We start from the raw sequence: 22858 nt of genomic DNA on the forward strand, positions 1-22858 counted from the left end.
GGGCAGCTGCTGGCACATCACCGCACTCACATGTAATCTACTCACCTATTTCACACTTGTGTGCCTTGTGGCACCAGCTCCAGCAGCAGTGGACATAAAGAGAAGCAGACATTAGGTCCACATGTAGCTCTAAGCAGTTTTTTTCCCTCTGCAACACAAAGAAGGAGAATAATGAATGTTTAACAGATGCAAGGTTGTGAGCTGGGTGTGTGTGCATTACTGTTATCTCTGTATCTCTTTATTGTTCAGGATTTCAGGGCAAAAGTCCAGGCTTTTCATGGAGAGTTGTGCGGGTTCCATTGACTGACAGACATGGCAGCTTGCTTCAAATGCTGCACTAAAAAGCTCACATCATGGGGCTCATTATAGCGTCTTTTATCCCAACAAATCAAGAGCCAGCATGACACTTTGTTGTTGGCTCCCAAACATAGGGCTTGCAGACATGCATATATACACACACATACACGCACACACATACAGATAAATACATGCACGCAAATCTCTTTATCTCAATGCTTCTCCTTACAGTAGCAGCAGGAGGCTGATATAAAAGAGCAAGTGCTCAACACAGCCAGGAGTGCTCACAAGTGCTGCAGAGGGAGCACAAACTGCCGGCTGCACTGCATTAACATTACCTCCTTCTCTTTTACTTCTTTGTCTCTCCCATTAAATTTTCTCTCTCATTATTGCCGTCTCTGCGCCTACTTCTTTCTCTCCTCTCTCATTCTTGAAATCTGCCTTGATCTCCCTTTCTTTCACTCCTTTTTATCTGCCTGTACTCATCTTCATTCCTCAAGAGGGCCACTAAAGAAGATGTACTGTGTTCATTATATGGAAATGTTCCCCATGGTACATTATCATAGATCCTGACCCTGTAGCGCTGAATCATCTTGCTATTCCCAGTTTGCCCGTCAGACCCCACAAAGAGACGGGACAGTCTCCTGAGCTGCAGCGAGAAAGCATGCTGCAGCAAGCAACCCGCAGCAAGCAAGCTGCAGCCCTGTCCCCTGCACTGCACTCCACTGTGCACATGCTTTCATGTGAAACCTTGAGCTGACCACCTTTAGGCACAAGAAAGAAAGAGCGAGAGAGAGACTGAGAGAGAAGAAGGAAGTGGAGAGGAACAGGGGAGAGGGTGAAGGAAAAAACAACAGAAATTTATGGACAAAAACCGTATTGTGCTACAAAAAAAACAAATTTAAAGGCAGAGAGCTTTAAAAAGCTGGAAGTAGAGCCTTATCCAGTTAAGCAGCTAAAGAAAAGCTTAATGGTGTCTTTGTAAGTGTGTGTGTGTCCACATTACCCTTCCTCCACCTTAATGGCATTTTGCCTAACCATACTGATGTACAAGCTTCTCCTTCAGATCAATACACACTCTTCATTCACCAGACAGACAGTAATGCAACTGCCTCATTTGTTTGTGTATGTGTATATGCGTGTGTGTGTGTGTGTGTGTGTGTGTGTGTGTGTGTGTGTGTGTGTGTGTGTGTGTGTGTGTGTGTGTGTGTGTGTGTGTGTGTGTGCGCGTGTGTGTGTGTGTGTATGTGTGCGTGTGTGTGTGTGTGAGTATGTCAATGAGTCTCAAACGGGTCCCCACTTTGCTGCAGTGTCTTTAAACCAGCCGATTAAGTATAGTGACCATTAAGCCACATAGTTTAGCATGTCACTAAATGAATGGCTCACTCCATATGCCAACACTTCCTTATGAGGATTCAGAGTGTGTGTGTGTGTGTGTGTGTGTGTGTGTGTGTGTGTGTGTGTGTGCATACCTATCCTGCAGAGGAGCTTAAACTGAACAAAGGACCTTTGGAGGTCCACTGTTTGGCAAGATTTTAACCAGACCCTACGACTGTTGTTTAAAGACCAGGTTTTACACCACCGTCCAGGTTTCATTTCTTTAACATATAAACCTGAAAGTCTAGCTTTACATGATTCACACTCAAGAATTCTTCACTTAACTTGTGTTAGTGTCTTTGAAGATCCTTATTTTCGCCTCTGTCTGAAACAGTTCATTTCAGTTACTGTCTCTTTAACTCCCCCTGCTACTCCAGAAGCCTCCTCCCCTGTTGCCATGCTACACAGTTGTGTTTCTTAACAGAGTCATGTTTGAAATGACCACTGACTGTGTACAGCGTGGCCCTGCCATTTACCATTGAACGGTTTTGAAGCCAAAATACTCCTGGCACAGGCACCACCATTGGCCGCCATTGTGCAGCCAGAGTCTGCACAGTCGAAGCGATGAGAGACTTGGGAGGGGAGCCGGATAACAAGAATAATGTTTTTTTTTTCTTTCCAAAGTGTAATCTATTCTTGGCTCTCCCTCCTGAACTATTCTACAATCCCTGAAAAAATACACAAGAACGTCAGCTGTCAATCATCGTTAAACATGACGTACAGCCTCGTTTTTAACCTCTTATAACAAATGAAAACGAAACTTTTTCAAAAAAAAGAGGACTTGAATACAAGACAGACAAATAATATATGCAATTCACCACAACAATCAGATATGAGAAATATTTCTACAAGGTATATTAATTTTTTGAAGTTTGACCACAGCCCATCTCGAATGACTGGAGATACAGATTTTTTTTACCTAAACTGCAGCCAGCCACCAGGGGGAGCAGTTTTTGTGGAGACCTCATTTCAAGTCGCGCAAGATGATGTCTATTTTTTTCACAGTCTTTGATAATGACAAATACTGAAATACGGCCACATGTTTTGGACCCTGACCTTGATCCAGACACTTTCAATACACAGAAAGGAGTCAAGGTTTTTTCACCTCTGCCTGTTCACACTGTGGCAAAAATGTCAGTCAATAACAGAAGAGCTAGTGAGTGCATCTCTAAGTTGTTGATCACGCCAAAGTATAGTCAACAATAACTCATAATACGAGCAACAGTTTGATTCATTTTCGTTTGTCTCAATTAAATTCAAAGGTGTGTCATCTGCAAAGCTCTGAGAAAAGGAGAAACTTTATTAGGCTGGATTCGTTGTAAGCCTTTGTGATTACACTTGTCTAAAAATATTACTGAGGGTGTGTCATGGATAAACATGTGTAGCTGCACTGATTTTAATATAACGCACAGTAAATTAAGTCTTGTTGGGAGCACACATTTGTGTGTTAAGCTCGAAGCTTCCCAGAAATAATTAGAGCCCTGATTACCCAGTGTTTTGCTGCACATTATGCAGGTTGCTGTGTTTCCAAACATTTTCATCAGCTCAGCAAACAACTGGAGTCCTGTGCGACAAGGATTGGAAAATGTGTTGCATAAACTAGTAGATACCAATCCTTAACAGCTGGCAGTTTGTCATATTTTTGAGGCCAGGTGATGTAAGAAAATAAAATGTTTTGAAAGAAGAGTGGAAATTCTTTAATGAGCTGTTTTATTGTCTACATCGGTTTTGTTTGCCAAACTACCGACCAGCTTTTACGAGTTCAGTGAGAGACTATCAGAACCAAACTGCTATCTGTCCCATCTTCATCCAAGTGTTTGAACGTTAAACTGCCTAAATGGGAACAAGACTCTTTGTCAAGATTCCACAATATCTTTTGAAATCCTGCAAATGCAGAAACCATTTATTTCAAAATAATTAAAAACATATCTCTGCTGGTCTACAACCTTTTAAGACACACCTCATACTGGATGGGTTCTTACTAACATGGCAAATACACTGCCCAGTCAAAAAAAAAGTCGGCACCAAAAAAAGGTCACACGTTCTATTTCATTGGACCGCTTTTAGCTTTACTGCACGCATTTGCTGTAGCATTGTTTCAATAAGCTTCTGCAGTGTCGCAAGATTTAATGCCATACAGTGTTGCATGAGTTTTTCACCAAGATTTTGCAGTGGTGATGGCAAAGTCTGATCGCTGCATAAAGCCTTCTTCAGCACATCCCAAAGATTCTCAACGGGGTTCAGGTCTAGACTCTGTGATGGCCGATCCACGTGTGAAAATAATGTCTCATGCTCCAGGACCACTCTTTCACTATATGAGCTAGGGCTGGACAATTAATCTGATTTTAATAGTGATTTCAATTTTGCCATCTGACAACCATGAAAACAATATAATCGAAGAAAAACAATTAATATGCCACACAGTGTAGATGTATGCAAGTTCCAGTGCTTCTTAGCTCTTTTGTGTTCCATGTGCAGCCACAGCGAGTGTGTGTGACTTATGTGTATCAATAATACTGTATGTGCCACTTGCTGGTTTTTTAAAGTTGTGTTAAAATCAGTACTGAATTTTTTGAATAAATGAATAATTGTGTATATTAATCGGGATTTCAATATCACTTAAAATAATAGGGATTCTTATTTTTACCATAATCGCCCAGCCCTTATATGAGCTCGATGAATCCAGGCATTGTCATCTTGAAATATGGCCGTGCCATCAGGGAGGAAACAATCCATTGATGGATTAACCTGGTCATTTAGTATATTCTGGTAGTCAGCTGACCTCACCCTTTGAGCACAGACTGTTGCTGAACCAAGACCTGACCAACTGCAACAACCCCAGATCATAGCACTGCCCCCACAGGCTTGGACAGTAGACACTAGGCATGATGGGTGATCACTTCGTCTACCTCTCTTCTTACCCTGATACGCCCATCACTCTGGAACAGGCTCAATCTGGACTCATCAGACCACATGACCTTCTTCCATTGCTCCAGAGTCCAATCTTTATGCTCCCTAGCAAATTAAAGCCTTTTTTTCCATCTGGCTTCACTGATTTCTGACTGACAGCAGTCAGACTCTACCATCATCAATATAAGATCTTGGTGAAAAATTTATGAAACACTGGATGGAAATAAATCTTGAGACATTGCAGAAGCATATTGAAACAATGCCACAGCAAATGTGTGCTATAATCAAAGCTTAAACCAACACTATGTAGTTTTTCAAACATAATATTGTCCTTACATATCCGTTGTCATGGCCCTCCGCTTTAGGATGAGTTGAATGACACCTCTTTCGTGTTCTGAAGTGGTCTGTATCGCTTGCACTAGCGCTATGTAACTTCGAGGTGGCTGGTAGTAACCCTGCCACACTAAAAAACTACAATTTTACATCGTCTTGCCTGCTTACGGCATACGTCACTTCCCCTGATTCCCGGTTTTCAAGGAAGTGTCGGCGAAAGCCAAACTCAGAGCTGTAGCCATGGCGGAGGCAGCAAGTAAGAGAAAATTTTTGTCGGAGGATGCAAAACAAAGAAAGCGAGAGAAAGACAAGCTGAATGCCCGGACCAGAATAAACATCTGTTCGGCGTTCACTCGGTGGCGTGAAATAAAAGACGAGGAGGGATGTCCGACTGATGCTGACTTGGCCCTGTTATTGCTGGACTTGTAAGTACTTGTTGATTGTTTCCAAACCGTGTACAGTATTCTCGAGTTTGTAACGTGACTTTTTGTATCACTAAGACCCATCTCATCCTGTTCATATTCATAAACAAGTAATCCCAGGCGGCAGCTATTTATTGCGAACATGGTAACTTTCGAAAGCTATCGAAACGATGACTGCAAGCCGCTAAGCGTAAAAGAAAATGTATGTGTGTTTAGCTTCCTCCGGTGTAAAATACCGAAAATGGAAGATCATTATATTCATAATATGAATATTTCTAAGATTATCATCTTGGTGTTCATGTACCTGATCAAGCTGCTTGTGCTAACTGTAGCCTACACACGATTTTTTTTTTCATGAAATGTTTTTTCTCTACAGGTATCAACAGAAGCAAGTAACCTCAACTCCATATAAACCTCACTCTCTACAGCCAATAGTTTCCAGTATTACAGAGGAGTCGGACTGTGATAGGTACTGCGTTTATTTGTTTTATTTTATTTTTTTTTACAGGGCCTGCAGTTTCATGTTTTCCCCAAATTTTACTTTATTTATATCATCATTGACTGAATTTATGTTTTCACTCAGAGGGGAATTTGGAATGGAAGGTGTACAGATACTGCAACAATGTGCTGAGGCTGAAGAGCTCGATGTTTTAGAAGCCAGGTGAGTTTTTAGTAGCCAGAAGCTGCAGTGCTCCCCTCCCGCCAGTACTTGTGAAAGCCCCTGGTCTTCTGAATTGTGTTCCTTGCATGCTGTCCTACAACACTTACTTATTGTTTCACAACAACAACATAGTCTTGTACTATTCACCCGCTGTCCCGTTCTGTTTGCTCGCTGTCATAGTCCCATTTCATAGGAATGTCATGGAACATTATAACGATTGGTGCAGGACAGTTGGCAAGAAACTTCCACCACAAACAGTGTAGCACAGCTTTTGTTCAGGGAATGAATTTTTTTGATTTTGTATTTATACTGTCTGCTTGCAGTTTATACACTTTACCTATATTCTGCTGTCTTTGCAGCGTTCATTCTCTGTCAATTGTGGAGGAAGAAGATCCCCATGACTCCCCGGACGAGGATGCAGTCAATGGAACAGCATGCAAGTATTTCTAATGAATTGTACTACATTTTGTGCTGTCATTATGTTTTGGACGCACTTCTGCCAGAGATACATATAACAGAAGTGGTCACAGATGCCCATGCACAAATTTCAGCTTTGCTGAGTAAGTAAAATGGTTCTACGCTTTTGATTCTGTATTTTCAGATGGATGTTTTTGAGATGGTAAAGTCTTCTTTTTTTCACAGATGCAGACCATGGAAAGTACAAAAAATGGGGGCTCCAACATTCACTCGACATTTGGCATGCAGCCAAGAATTTAGGAAAGAAGCTGAGATAGGTATACTATTTCATTGTATTATGAGGGATGTGTTGGTGATTGCATGTCTACACTTTTATAAAGTGCTGCAATAAAGCAGCATTTTTTGTGACTGTCTAACACTGGTCTTTTCTATTCTCAGGCTGGTACAGTGAGGGACTAGTCTGAACTGTTGCCTTGGATCCGGGACATTGTGAACCACTTCTGGTATTGTGCGAAGCAAGCATCATCTGTGGAGGATTTCAAGGTATGTTTGTGGAAAGTGAATTGAGGCCGTACAAAAACATGGATTACAGTAGGTTACAGATGTACATATGTGGTTTTTAATTTTGCAGAAGAGGTGGCACACTAATTCATCATGTTCGGAACCAACACACATGGGCAACTGGAGCCTGTGAGCATGAACCACTGGATGATGAAGCTCAGAAAAAACCTTGGATAAAACAAGGTAATTCCAATGTATTTTATGAGAGGTGTATGTTGCTTTGAATGGATTTTTGTCCATCTCATACTGAGATATGTCATTACAGGTTCAGCAGCTCATCAAGCCCTTTAAGCAGTTGTCTTGGACAAGCGGTGGTTGAAGGATGTTAAGAAATTCATCACCTTCAGGTATACACTTTTGTCAATGCTAATGTCAGTGTGTCTTACAAAAAAATAATCCAAATAGTGCTACAGCTGGTGCAAGTGTTGCTAAAGTCTCACATTACAATATCGATCTAAAAGATTTATTCACTGTCTGTTTATTGAGACATTTATACACTGATGTAGAAGCAACAAGAAATAATGATAAAGTAAAATATAAGCATGTTCATTTATAAGGTCAGTAATTACCAAAATGTAATAACATTTGTATCTTTGTTCTCACACTATCCAGGACTACATCAGATCTGGAAAATTTCCAGAACCATATACTGATGTATGCAGGGAAGCGGTTCTCATACACTCCAGCAGTCTATCGCACACGGACTCTGCTCGCTGCAATAGACTATAACTGTCACAATGGCCGCCTCCCTGCACGAAACAAGGATGAACACAAGATGTAAGTTTATGCACATTTGCAAAGACACTCCCTGTCGTAATCTTAGAGCATTTTTTCAGTATTCTAAAATTGTTTGATATATTTAGTTACAGGCGATACTACAATAAAAGGTCCAAGAGAGGGTGTTTTTCAGAGTTAACGCTGAGGATCATCCCTTATGTGTTTTGTTGAATGGACATGTTGACCTGCAGTCTGACTTTATACACACAGCCACAGCTTTACCTGTACCCACACTCATATTGTCTGCTGCTATTACAGGGTTCAATTTTTATTACCAGTTTATTATTTTATTTTTCCACTGCATTTACACTTCTACATACATCACTCTCTCTTTACTTTATGCACAGTAACTTACTGTCCATCCTACACATTATTTATGATAATGAGTGGGATTTCTGCCGAAGTTGTTGTTGTTTTTGTAAATAATGTAAATAAAAGTTTGTTATGCTTTGCAAAAAATGTCTTTATTTTACACACACACAAAAAAAGTGCACACAAAGAAGTAGAAAACAACAAAAACTAAAGCTCTGTTCTAAAGTAGTCGCCGAACCCTGAAACCTGTGTACTGTCCCATTGGGTCTGGAAAAGTGTCTGTTACTTTCCAGACACAGCAGCTTGGTATGACCACTCCGACGCCCACCCGAGGCGACCATGCTGCCAGAGCACAAACTGGCGATACGCTGCGTGTCTGTACTGTCTTTGCTCCTCCCCAGGCTCCTGGTGATCCTCCACAGCAAAGATGTCATTCCAAGCTGCCCAGGCCAGACGCAACGCCACCTCATCCAGGATGTATAAGCGCATGTGGGCCATGTTACTTATGCAGGTCTCTGGTGTTTGCCGACAGCACAGTCTTTCCTGGTCAGTGTTCATTTCCCAGCAGTTAGAACATGGAGGGCCTCTCCACCTAGGTCTTTCTGCTGTTCAGGATCCCTCAGCAAAGCCAGTGCATCAAACATGAGGCCAGGAAGTCTTGTCAAAACCATTTGGAGCAACTGGTCTCTCTGCTCAGGGTCTAAAGCCTGGATAGTGGCATTTATCAGCATTTTGCTGTTCATGCAGATCCTGAATCCTCTACTGGCTCTCGGGATCCAGGTCCTCAGGTGTCCTTCTCCCCCTTCCTCTCCCCCTCCCCCTACCTCTCCCTCTACCTACTCCCCTCCCCCCTCTACCTCTTCCCCTTCCCCTCCAATTTGTACTCTGTGGGGGTTCAAACTCTGATGAGGCAGAGGTCGAGGTGTTCTCAGGAACGGCAAATTCCTGATGAAACAAAGAAACAGAGTAGGTATGATGTAAATGCACAGTTCTATGTTCAATATGAATCAATATTACACTGAACTATAAAGCCAAGGGAATTTTCACATACAGGGGATTTGTCTTGGGTTTACATAATTCTAAAATGATTGAATGTATCAGCAACAGAATCACTGAATGATAATAGTAATAATAAAACTGTAATTCGTAATGAGGAAGCTTTATTACGGAAATGTATGACTGCCACCCAATAACAATCATGTTATAACATGAAGCGTTTCACGTTCTTTCAAATAAAGTTTAGCTCGTTATAACGTGAAATTATATTGTTCCAACAAAAACATAACACGTTATAACGTTACTGATCAATCATTATTTATATAGGATGACAGTAATACGCTGCCGTACTTATAACACAATTGTAAAGAATTATAAAAATAGAGGAAACAATGCAATGTAAAGAAAACGTATTGGGCATTTGTAGTATTTTTCCTGAGAAAAATGAAAGTTTGTCAGGCTAATCTGCTAAATGAGAAGAATGGGCATTTTATTCACAAGTAATAATGTATTTTGGGCGACCAATTTATGAGAAAGTTGCTCTAAAAAACTTGACAGGAAATAGTACAGCACAACAAATCCAGACCGTACCGGTATGTAGTTTTGTTTAGACCAGCTATTTCAAGAGTGTGATATCACCAGCTCGTGGTTGTCTTTACTTTTATTCACTTTATCGCTTCAACAGGACGAGGGCGACTTCACGGTAATAAAACCAAGTTGAACTTAGCGATTTACAACATCGTCATTTAGTCAGAAATAAATACATTACCTCGTCGCTATCCATCCTGCAAACAGCCGCTGAAGACAGAAGAATACTTTGGAGCGAAGTCCTGGCTTCTGTGTTTCGTTTTCAAAACAAATGCACAAGACCGGCAGATCCATATATTTACAACAGTACTCGCGCGCAAGGCCTCTTGGGTAGTTGAGTTCTCATAGCGGTCAAGCGGAGATCTTCCGTTGTCCTGCTTTAAGGTGGCCTAACGAAACAGATAATTAATTGCATTGTAAAATTCAATATCTAATAATGAATTCAAAAGTAGTGTATAGTGCACTTTTATTGGAATATTCTGCCATATGAACGAAAGTGCCATAACACCTGTCATGCAAACACTAAATCAGTAATTGTTATACAGTAATAGTTAAATCACAAATTTAGTGCAAATCAAATTTACAAAATGTAAATACAAAATTAAAGCTTATTGCCACTGTCAGGGCATTAAAGTGATGCTCTGGGATGGAACAAGTTGGGTCATATCACAAGGTTTAGGGCAGAAATGACCCCTACAGCAGTGTTTTTGTGCAGCAGAAGCCCAGAGCGCTCACACCAAACACCCCCTCCCTGCTCCTCTGCCGGTTTCCTATGCACTCAGACGGGCCAATTTTTACTTGACCAAAAGCACAAATAAATGGACTCCCACCGAAAAAGTCTGATATCGGTCTGCATTCACGCTTTATTTAGAGAATTTTCAGCGCGTTATTTTCACACAAAAACACTGCTAAATAAGGCTCTAGTTCTCATCGTGTCTCTTCGTCCTGGCAGAGATCCTGCATTTTTTTATATCTGGCATGCCGTGCGCAGACTGATACACTAAGCAGCGAGCGCCTTTAAGTTCTGTGGCATTGCCCCTCTTCTCCATGCTTGTTTTGGTTACTCATCGTGTTTTTCTGCCAATTTCACTTCCGGTTCCGCCACGGTCAGCAAAAGACATTTACAAAATAAAAGCATGTGAGCAACATGTACTAATGTGCGATAAAATATTCAACGGCGTTAATAGATTGACGCGTTAACGCGAAAATAACGTGTTAACTTGCCCAGCACTAGTGGTAACTATTTTTTTTTGGCCAAGCAGTGTAGAAATTAGCTGAAAAATGCAGGAAACAATTTAAACAAAGCACTTAGAAAGTAGTTTCTGTTGGTTTAAGAAAACAAAGGATAGAAAAAAGAGAAACAAATGTGATTTTTACAAAAATATCTCTCAAAGTAGTGTGGCTGTTGATAGCTTGTTACCACATGTACATGCTCTGAACATACATCTATCATTTGATCTAGGGGAGGAAAAAAAACATTTCTGCTAAAACTGAACCCTGTGAAAGGTCTCTCTAATTTATCATATTTGGAGGATATTGAGCAGCGGAACATAGGACCCTGGGAAAATAGTTTCACTCCCCTGCAGTCCCCTGTTAGCTGCTAGACAATGACAAATGTTCCCTCTTCTAAAGAGTGGAGCGACAGGCACACTCCAGCAGCACGAACAGAGGGACATAACATACTCAAGAGGAAAAAGAAAGAAAAAGAAAGAAAAAGTGGAAACCTATCAAATCCTTTTTTAATTATTACAATAATGTGGAAAAGGCACTCCTTAAAATTACACAACAGAGCTTTGTCTATAACCAAGACTGAAAATAAAGCCTGACATAATGAGAAAAGTTTAATCTCACTTTCTGCTGTTTTGACATAATTTTTCATTATCTGGCCTCTGGAAGTATATTGATGACAAAATGCTTAAGAGGTTATGAAGCAAGTTTTTTGCATTATTCTGTCAGCAAATAAAAATTCAAAACATGTTGACACTTAATGAGTACAACCCTCATTCAGTTTCCACTCTGCAAGGAAACCTGTGACACACTTCAGTAGGGATGCAGTTTAAATACGGGGATATATGAATAAACTGGGTTATTAAAGTTCCTTATGACAACAAAAAACATGTTATGTGACAAGGAAAACATAATTCACTGCATCAAGATCAATAAAAATGATGTAAAGATGATTGAGAAACAATGCAAAATGACCATTTTTAAAAAGGCATTTACATTGTTCTTTGTTTTGGATGTAGTTTTTATTCAATGATTTCTTGTCGTATTTAAAAGACCTCTGCATAACAAGACATTTGTGACCTTATTGGTTTAGTTATTTTATAGGCAAGTCATTTTTTATATGTATGCTGTACAAAAAAGGCAATAGATTTGTCTTCATACTGAGAAAATTTGTCCAAATAAGAAATAAAAACACTTGTGGCTAATTGTCATTTCCCAAATCTTGTCTGTGACGTACTTTGCGCAATTTTGATTTTAACACAAGCAAAGTGTAAATGAAGAAAATGTGTAAATGTGCGCTAGAATTCCTTCATCTTTTGTTCAAAATCAGCTACCTATCACAGGTAACTGGCTCAACCTCGTTCTCATTCATCCCCGCAGCAAAACAGTCGGACGCTGAGCGTCTTCTGACTTCAGCGGGGAAGCATAGAGTGGGTTGTTCCACTATAGAAACTGGAAAGTAATTGGATAAACGCTGGGCTTTGTCCCGCCCATTGGACGCTCAGCATCTCTGGGGGTCTATGAGGCAGTGGGCTGGCCTGAACGCTCGGCTTCTGCATGATGATTGGATGATCTGTCTGAGGCCCAATCCCTTTTTGATTGACAGTGAAATGAGCCAGTCAGCGATCTTGAAGTATAACCCTCCACCAGAGCATCTTCTCAGTTGTTCTGGATCCAGAGGCTTTATCAATCCTCAGCGAGTTTACCTTTCTTAAAAACGACGAGCGTTGAGAGAACACTGGTAAAATCCCTGGAAAAAACACCTGGTTGGTACGACAGAGTCACAGATAATTTTCTTGAGAAGGAGCAGAGGGTAGAATTTGCGTTTAAATAAATAAACAAAGTTATGATGTAGGCCGGAAAAAAATTTGCTTCCCCTCCTTGACTGACCAGCACCCGCCACTGCATCAAAGTGATGGTGTCCATCATCAACAGCTCATCAAAGCCATCTAGCCAGAAGGGAGCATAGGGAGCATGAGAGTGGATGGTTGATACATTTTTTTAACAATGTGCTTGTGGCTCATATGATCAGAGGTGGACAACACTTGGCACAGCTGTTCACACCTGGCCAGCTGGATCGTTCATCCCGAAGTTTGTCAGGAGTTTAACACTTGTGATGGGATCTTATTTTCAAGCTTTATATGCAAATTAACACAGAACCCTATTTTCAGCTTTTAACAATGATAACAATCTGTGAAGCACAGAAAGAGTAAGAACTGGAATCATGTGAGTAAGTGGTGCAGGGAAATGGAGCATTAAGGACAGCAGTGACATCTTGTAACAAGAGATGTCAAGTTTAATGTTATAATTATGAGTTAATGTAAAACCTTTTTAGTGCTGCCCACCATTTTTACATGGGAGTACGTCACGTGATTATAATATACCAAATATACCTACCGATCTAGTCTGTATTTAGAATAGTTAAAAATGTTTGGTAATTTGCGGTTAGTCTCAAGTAAGCAATGAAAGACCGTGTGAATAATCTTGACAGCCCTGTTTGTTTCAAAGCTAAGCTTGATGGTGAAGCCTGATGTTCTTTCACAGTTATTCAGTTATTAATGGACTAAAAGACAACAAAACTTCTTTCTCATGACTGCACAGCTGATGACAGGTCACCTCTCCTGCATATACAATGAAAGCATGAAGAGATGTGCATTATCTCAGGCTGTGAATGGATACAGATCACATCAGATGCTGCTTATGCGGTAATGGACTGAGCATGAAAAACAGAGACAGATGGGCTTTATAGCCAATCTCTATCTTCTCACAGAAATGAAACACCTATAATAGACATAAACTAGGCCTTGTATGAATATAGTCTACGTCTGAACGTGCTATGAATAACAGGAGCAGGTGATTTGACTCGTGAGCAGCATATCAGCTCCAAAGTAATGAATAGAAGTTTCAGAATTTAGCTCTGTGTGATCACTCGAGATGGCCCCCTCCTCCTCTTCTCTCTCTGAGTTGGCATTGGCTGGAAAACAAACCACCCAGCTAGCTCTACTCTCACCACCTCACCTCTCTGATTCTGTCAATTTGACCCAGATTGAGTGTAACGCCTTCATTAGTGTACTCTTCATTTACACTGGGAGCGACACTAATGCAGGGAAAGTTTTGGGGAGAAGACTGGAGCAGAGGGGAGCAGCCAACATGTCTGTATCAACTCTATCAGCTTAAGTTAGGGATGCACAATATTAAATACGTTTATCGGAATCGGCAGATATGAAAATTTCTGCCGATAAGCACAGCCGATAAGGTGCTATTCAGTTAGGATTATTATTATTTACCATCTGAAAAATAAGCTCCTTAAATAAAATGTAGCACTTCATTTATTTGCACTGCAGAGCTCTGTGTCTGTCACCAGGTTGTTACAGTAGCTCTAAAATAATCAAATGCAACTTGGTTATGTTTAAAAATGCAGTGTACATTTAAAGTTCATGTGATCTAAAGAAATTATTTTTCTGTATTTCAATACTGAATGTCTTGAGTTTGAAAAAATAATACATTTCTTATTTATGGTAAAATCAAATGATTTTTGTCTTGTTTTATGTGTGTTTCTTAAACAAATAAGACCGTCACAATAAGAGTAACATATAAATTCCAGGACAGGATAGACTTAGCTTTCTTTACAGTGAAAAAAACAAACAAACTTGTGATTATTGGTATAGGCCAAAAGGGGTTTCGATATATCGGATATCTGCAAAAATCCAATATCGTGCATCCCTAGCTTAAGTAGCTGTATAACTAAAGCTTTACTTGATTAAAACTTAGGTTCATTATTTACGGCATATTTGTGTCACATGACAATGTCTTCATGCTGACGAAACAAAATATGATAAGTTTCGAACATGTGGATTATTTTATGTCTCTGTTAAGTAGGGGTGAGAGAAAGAATCGAAAAATTGAACGGGATTTTTGGTTTGACAATATTTGGGATTCTTTGTCAGAAAATCATCTTTTTCACATTCAAATTCTTCATTTCAGCCTTTGATAATAAACTGGATTGGAAATAAGTTACCACTTTCCTCCAGCAGAGGGTGAAATGTTTCTCTCCGACTCACGTGATGTGCATTTTATAGGAAAATATGGCCCCCGATATAGCCTATAGACATTATGATCATCATCATTTAACTTTTTCACATGGTATGGTGTTACAAAAGCAAACAAAAAAATTGCAAAAACTATAAATATCAAAGAGCTGCAATTCAAATTACAACGGCACCCCAGAAGAAAGAAAACCACCTCTGCGGAAATCCACCAATCAGGCCTATATTACAGAGTGGCCAGACTGAAGCCACTCTTCACTAAAAGGCTCATGGCAGCCCACCTGGAGTTTGCCAAAAGGCATTTGTAAGACTCTCAGACCATAAGCAAGAAAACCCTACAAAGCACATCACCTGGACAATATCATCCCTACAGTGAAGTATGGTGGTGGCAGCATTGTGCTGTGGGGAAGCTTTTCAGCAGCAGGAATCGGGGGACTAGTTGAGATTGAGGGAAAGATGAATGCAGCTATGTACAGAGAAATTTTGGATGAACACCTGCTCCAGAGCACTTCTGACATCAGGCTGGACCAACGGTTGATCTTTCAGGACAGAGACCCTAAACACACATACAAGATATCTGTGAATGTACTCAAGTGGTCCAGCCAGAGCCCAGACTTGAATCGAACATCTTCGGAGATAAATGAAAATGTCTGTACACCAACTCTCCCCATCCAACCTGATGAAAACTTGACACATGCTGCAAAGAGGAATGGACAAAACTGTCCAAAGATGGGTGTGCCAAGCTTGTTGTATCATATTCAAAAATACTTGAGGCTGTGATTGCTGCCAAAGGTGCGTCAGCAAAGTATTGAGCAAAGGCTGTGAATCCTTGTGTACATCAAACAATTGTGTGTACACCAAAATTTCAACAAAAAACCTTTATGCACCTTGGCATTATGGGGTTTTGTGTGTAGAATTTTGAGGAAAAAAAATAATTTATTCCATTTTGGAATGCGACTTTAACATAACAGAATGTGGAAAAAGTAAAACACTGTGAATACTTTCAGGATGCACTATACTTCAAACAACGGTCCAGTGTCAGCCAGAATAATAGTCCAGATATTGCGACAGAAGTAGAATTACAAGTGTGTGAATGTGTGCATGCATGAGAAAGAGAGTAGTGGCTGAACTATCACGCAACCATTTAAGGTCACTTGTGAGCAAATTAAAAGGCGTCTTAGCCTTATTAACCTAATAATAGTCTATTGAATACATATGTAAAATTTACTGTGTTAGCTATCAGGGTCTGATATGGCTTGTGAGTGCGCCTGTGTATCTGTGATTGAATTCCCCCAAGTGTAAGTCTTGCCTAAGACTAAACGGTGAGGCCACAATGCTTGTGTTTCCTCATTACAGTGTCAGCAATACAGTTTTTAGCCCACTCAACCACATAAATGACTTCAAATCCTGCGTGTATTAAGCCTCACCGCTGGGAACCCAATTTGTAACCTCTGCCCACTAATACGTTAACTGGACTTTATCTGGGGACAGGCAGAGTGTAAAATTCATACAGTATCAGGGAAAACTAATTGAACCAATTAAGGAAGTGAATATGGATTACTGAGGGACTGTGAACACGCACATCTCCCCCTGGAATAGAGTTGGAGACCAGTGCTTTCACGCCGTAATGATTGTCATTGCAAATGGATGGTGGTGCAGGGTCTCTGCGCTGAGCAGCAGCACAGCCAGAGTCAGCTGGCTTTGCATTCACACTAATGTGTTTTCTTTTTTTAAGCAGCTGATCCCAGGGCTGCTATTCTGGGCAGTAATTAATTACATGCGGGTAAAGGAAAAGTCAAGGATAATTGTTGAAAGTCTTCTTTAGCTTGAACGTACTCACACATCATACACAAACACAAAGGCAGGGAGTATTTTTCCACACATTCAGACATTGGCCAGAGGACATAAAAGCGAAGAAGTATCAACAAAAAGATCTGCAGAAACTGCAACAAAATAAAAGCCTGTGGCTTGTCATGCTTTAAATATTTTAATCAGCAAGACGGTAAAGCCTCCTGATTTTTATGGTCCCACCATGACTATAATTACATAACAGACATCGCAGACAGTCTGCCTGTTGCTAATGGAGGAGGATGGATAAGAACAGAGAGTGGAATACATTAGAATACAAAGGTTTTTTTATTGATCTACAAAGTAGCATTACGTTTCTCCTCCAGGATATTCTCACAAACAACAGCTTTTTTATTGTGAGCTCCAAAGAACAGCAGTAAACAAATGACTGGAGACACTTTGCAGGCTGGAAGAATAATGTCCTCTGCTAATGTATAGAAGACAAGATTACTGTAAAACAACAGACACTACAGCAGTAAGGATGAAGTGCCATATTTCAGTGAAACAAAAGATGCCTCACAGGCTGCAGGCACAGTGCGCTAGATTGTTCCTCTGCTGGAAAATGTCTGCATAGGGGATAATGTAAGGCTTCAAAATCACCTCGGTTGATTGGCAGCCAGTTTCAACTCACACCCGGGTTAAAATACAACACTTAAAGTAATTGCATCCACTGTACTTGCCTTAGAGCAGAAAAAGAGAAAGGACTGAAGGCAAACCTGTAAGAAGGACATTCATGGCAACAACTACAGGAACAGGTTAAAGCAACAAGCTACTGCAGCTTGATTTTTGGCAACTCAACATATGAACCATACAACACAACCTCCTAGGGATGGACTGGTAATTTAAAGGAAATACTACACTCGTGTTCTGCCAGGGGGTCATCATACTGAACTGACTCCAGGTACAGTAAATCCTTACACAATGCTGTTCTCAGAATAAAAATAAATTACTATGCTAGCTATATAAGTTCTCCAGTTTGCAAGGTTAGTGTTAAGAATTACTTGTCAATAAGGAAAACACATTGTACACTATTATTTTTTAGACCCATGTGATGCAATGCTCTATTGATTCTTTGAATTCTTTGAAAACAAAACAAAGTTCGCAGTGACACAATTTCAGAGTATATAATCAATCTCACACACTATTATGCAACCGTTCACCAATTTCATTTTTGGAGAACAAGGGCAATTTGGGTACAAGGATAGTCATTAAAGGAACTCAACATAGTTCAATGCTCAGCCTGACTCTTTTCACTTTCTGTTTGCTTCCTCCAAGCCACTGATTCCCAGAAAGTGTGCTGTGTCCTCTGATGAGCTGCAAGAGGTCAGGCAAGGCCAGGGAATTTTAACATATGACCAAATAATGCAGTTTAAAGGCTTTAAACATTAATGTAGCACCACACTACCCTCACTGTGTAAGATGCGGGATAGAGTTTATTTTATCAAAGGAAGCTACTTGTTAAGGATGAACTAAATTTACTCTATTACCAATAAATCATCTAACCTAACTATATTATGATAACTGACCCCAGCCAATGTTTCAAAAGGAGGAAAGTAAAAGCTAACCAGTAAAAACATTAATATCAGAGATTAACACACGCGCGTGCGCACACAAACGCACACGCAACAGTTGTCACTTGAGCATTTCCAGCTTTGTTATGCTAGCATACGGTGCGGAGTTAGCAAACATCCGTTTTCAGAACAGAAACAAACCAGTCATGTACCTTGGGGTTTCGTGAACTGTGTTCATCGTGGAGAAGAGAAGCAGAGAAGAAAACAAGGAGCTAAGCCCAAGCAGAAATCCGACAGGTAACACTCGCAGACCTACCTGGAACAGTCCCCTCATCCTGAAACAGAGATCCAGACGGTGAATCTCCAAGTTCTGCGGTGGGGGTCCGATAATCACGGAGAAGTAATCCAGGTAACACTTGCAGGTCACATGAAAATTTTAAATATTTTTCAGGGGAAGAAAAAAAGTGCAGGAACACTAGTTAAAGACATGAGTAGGTCCACAGAATCCTTGGCCTGGAGTTCACTTGTTGAACACATGTCATCAAACGTTTCGCTAAACATCGCGTGAGGATGGCAAGCGATGTGTAGCGCGGTGTTGCGACACTTTACTACACTTTGTGCCATTTCATCATTTGTCACAGCATTGATTGCTGTGATAGCATCAATGCTTGGGTTTCAGAACTCTACATCGTAATTATGTACTTAATTCCAGTGCAAGGACTTTGTTAGTGATCTAGAAAAAGTCCACCTTCCAGCAAGGTTATAATTGTTTTGGATTTGTCATTATAGTTTAGTTTTAGTTAGTTTTTACATTTTATTTTCCATTACAGTTTCGTTTTAATTAGTTTTAGAGCAGGCATTCTAGTTTTTATTTAGTTTTGATTTTTGCAACAAGGCTTAGTTTTAGTTTAGTTTAGTTTTAGTTTAGTTTTAGTTTTTTCATAACTTATTAACCAGGTGCAGGATTCAAAAAGGTCAGAGTAAATATTTTGTCATACTGTTTATTTTCAAGTCCAACATAGTGCTCACTGCTCAGTCAATGCTGATACCGAAATGTTGGCTGCTGCCTTAAACACATGAAAATAATATAAACTTGATATAAAAAATATAAGCATCAATTATATAAAATAAAGTTGATATAAATTACATTAAAATGATATTAACATAAATTATTCAAAAAAGCAATATAATATGAGCTTCAATAAATAAAAACGTGGACTCTGTAACAATTTAACATTTACAGGTGCTCTGATTCATTGCTCCACTACATTTCGTCGCAGCACAGCGCACAGCCAGTCAGTGCAGTAAACAAGCTTGTCCCTATACGCTGCTATGATGGTGCTGTGCGGCACTGACAACTGCCTAAAACTGTCTAAAATTGGTTGGGAAAATGTGTTGGATAGATTTAAATCCTAAAGGCTATTAATATTGTCAAAAACTATAACTAAGGGAATTTTGTCTATCATTTTAGTTAGTTTCGGTTAGTTTTGTGAACACAAGATACAGTTTTATTTTACTTAACGTTTTTGTTTTCTTTTCTAGTTTTTATTAGTTTGAGTTAACTGCAATGTATTTTTAATTTTTGTTTTCGTTTTTAGTTTCGTTTTAGTTAACTATTACAACCTTGCCTTCCAGATAAATGCCTGATTTTTATTCACAACTTAAAATGAGATTATCAGCGCAAAAATGCTATTCTCAGTGTCCCTGATTGTGTCGAACAGGACCAGGTTGAGTAATGGCACATTGAAGTCTCTGTGACAACACCATGCCAGTTAATGAAGTTTATAGTGAAAGAGACATCTGTGTTTTTCTCTGCTGAAAAAGATTTCTAGGATTAATCCAGGCCATTTCCACACGAAGCTCGATATTTACAAAAAATGTATATCTGATACCTGGTTTCCTTTAAATTCTGAACATAACTCCACTGGCGTGCCACAGTACAGTGGTATGCATATTTCAGTGTAGAGCTGTTTCAGTAGTATTGGTAGTTTGGCTCCAAAATGGGGAGTGGTCCACAATTCTTGATAACACTGTAAGGCCCAATGTCTTGTCTACAGTTGTCTGAAGAAATAGCAGATACTAATTACCAAAACTTTTAGTTCAACAACTCATTACAAGGACGATTAGTTCAAGTAACAGCTGGCAGATAACAAACAGACAAGGCATGCTCATGTGAATGACATGGTGACCTTTCTTTGGACAGTGACAGATGTTAAATACCAACATGCATACTAATGACAGATCTGCTATTGACCAGCGGAAGTCGTACAGTACACTTCCCTGCATCATGCTGTGGGCTGTGGAAGCGCTGTAGTGCTTGGTCAGCGTTAGTGCTCAAATGAAAATGAAAATGGAGCAATTTGAGTTGACTCGTTTTAAGCATAGTTTTATTGGTTGTTCCCTGGTGTGGCCAATGAATTCCTAGACAGGGCTGTAGCCCTACCAGGCCTTACCCTGGCACCTGCTATGTCTTTTATATTGACTGTGCCATCTGAATAAAATGTGCTATATCATGCACTGCATCGGCACAGAGATTTGAGTGGGACTCACAGGACATGTTGACAGGTTGCTTCTCACTGACTGTACAGTGGGAAACAGGCAGATACATGTCAACACATGATCATTGCTCAGTGACAGTTCAGGATGACAGTGAGATGTCAGTGGACCTGCACACTGAAGCAGAGGGATCCTTTTATTTCTCCTGGCTTACCTGTCATTTTGTTCCTTCTGCAATTTGCACTTCTGTAGCTCCTTGTTTGGATGCTTTCTGGGCTGGTAAACAAAGAGTTCAGTTCTTTTGAATTGGGAGATGTGAGAAGCACTTTTATTTCTATCCACTTTGACCTGTCTCTCAGCTGGCTGATGTAACGAAATATTTAAAAAGTCTGTCTAGTTTATTTTCTCTGACACTGTTCCTCATTCATTCAAAATGATAAGAGTTTTACATTGTGTTTTTAAAAAGCCGTGAAGACTGACTTATGTGCTGTTCACTTTATGAATTTGAACTGTGATTATGATTTTGCAGTGAGTGGGTGCAACAATGTGTTGGTGCGCTGTTCTTTCTTGTTTCCTCTGGCAATGTGTCGCTCAGCCCTGTTAAATTTTTACAACTCCTTTAAACTTAAACAAGTATATTCAGTAGAGTATGTGTAATGTATGCAATTGCTAATAAACCCATTTTAGCTGTTTGCTTAATTCAAATTCCTGAACAACAGGAGGTCTGCTAGTTCAGGGTTTTATTTAATTTCTTTCTTTGTTTTTGTTTTTTTTTGTTACTGAAACAGCCCTATTTCAACTTGTATTACTGTATATCTGTATAGACACATGGATGTAGGACATTATTTGAGAAAAACCAATATACTCCTGTTAGAAACTGAGGAGCCTTAGACAATATGGTAATAGCTTAAAAGTCTTAATTCCATATAAACGCCCACATGCTTTTTATTCTCCTGCTGCTCACATAACATCTATTACAACTTTTTATAGCTCGAGGCCAAGATTGTCTTTCTATTTTTTCACTGCGCTCTCCCCCTCACCCCTGCTCATTTCTAACTTTGCTCTGCACTCTGTTTTATTTCCAAATCAAAGCAATGAAATAGATCTTCACTAAGGTGATTTTGGATGAGGGGACTGTCATTACGGCATCATGCAGAGGGGACAATGAGAGAAATAAAAACAGGAGGAGGAGGTGAGCAGAGACACAAATCAAAGAGACCCGACTGCACGGCTTACTTTTATTTCAAGTTCCAGTCAGATCTATAGCTACTGCCTTAGGGAAAATCCACCATTGAATACTCTTACAGTGTTATAAGTCAGCAGTCTGTGGTGCTCAGTGGATTATAGAGGTTCGTTTGTCATGTAGTGTTGACATTTTTACTCTACAATGGATTTTCCCTGTGCAGTTGCTAAACAGTGGTGCAAAGTCACATCCAGCTAGCTCCTTTTTCTGTGAGCTTCTGTGGTCAAATTCACACAGCAGAGGTTTTCCTGTTGAACTACACAGAAATTTAGACGTGACTTTTTGTCCTGTGTATTTGGATATTAATTTATGGGTCATAAGATCACTAGGAGAAACTGCTATGCTCGCAGTTCATTAGGCTTTGATAAGGCATGGCTTTACTTTAAACATGTTCATATTTTGTTTAAGTAAAAACCAGGAAATTGATATATTTTGTTCTCCTGAAGTAGATCTTACATCTGTTCAAATCAGTGACATTCTTTTTTAAAGTTGTTGAGACAATTTACTTAAAATGAGAAGTGTGAACTTTTCACAAGGAACTTGGGGGACGTTTACACGACAACAGTTTTAGGGTGAAACCATAGACAGTAAACAAAATGGACGTCCGCTTGCTCGGCTCGAAGTGAGGTCTCCACAAAAACTACTGCCCCTGGTGGCTGTCTGCAGTATAGGTTAAAAGATCCAGCTTTCCAGCCATTCCAGCAGTTTTCAAACTTAAAAAACTTAATACTCCTCGTAATGTTTCTCGCGTCCGATTGTTGTGGTGATTTGAAGATAACATTTGGCTGTATTGTATTCAAGTCCTCTTTTTTTCTGATAAGTTTCATTTTCAGTAG

The 22858-nt window shown here is 39.8% G+C and overlaps 1 protein-coding gene and 2 long non-coding RNA genes across 3 annotated transcripts in view; 2 read left to right on the forward strand and 1 right to left on the reverse strand.

Moving 5' to 3' along the window:
* grin2db (glutamate receptor, ionotropic, N-methyl D-aspartate 2D, b) overlaps positions 1 to 18859 on the reverse strand; it is a 110790-nt gene extending 91931 nt beyond the window's left edge. Inside the window, exons 1-2 of the mRNA XM_074682719.1 lie at positions 18600 to 18859; positions 46 to 148 (exon numbers count right to left, since the gene is read on the reverse strand). The gene's annotated coding sequence lies outside the window, so the exon portion shown is untranslated. The remainder of the gene's footprint in view (positions 1 to 45; positions 149 to 18599) is intronic.
* On the forward strand, positions 5189 to 6694 carry LOC141800253 (uncharacterized). Its single transcript, XR_012599311.1, has 5 exons — positions 5189 to 5342; positions 5716 to 5808; positions 5923 to 6000; positions 6360 to 6436; positions 6643 to 6694. It is a non-coding gene; the product is annotated as an uncharacterized LOC141800253 (long non-coding RNA).
* On the forward strand, positions 6853 to 7863 carry LOC141800245 (uncharacterized). Its single transcript, XR_012599309.1, has 4 exons — positions 6853 to 6960; positions 7049 to 7161; positions 7244 to 7325; positions 7591 to 7863. It is a non-coding gene; the product is annotated as an uncharacterized LOC141800245 (long non-coding RNA).
* Positions 18860 to 22858: the final 3999 nt, after the last annotated feature.

The sequence above is a fragment of the Halichoeres trimaculatus genome, unplaced genomic scaffold (genome assembly GCF_033239565.1).
Source record: "Halichoeres trimaculatus isolate MK-OKI-2021-1 unplaced genomic scaffold, fHalTri1.1 fHalTri1_scaffold_12, whole genome shotgun sequence".
In the NCBI taxonomy this organism is placed as follows: Eukaryota; Metazoa; Chordata; class Actinopteri; order Labriformes; family Labridae; genus Halichoeres; species Halichoeres trimaculatus.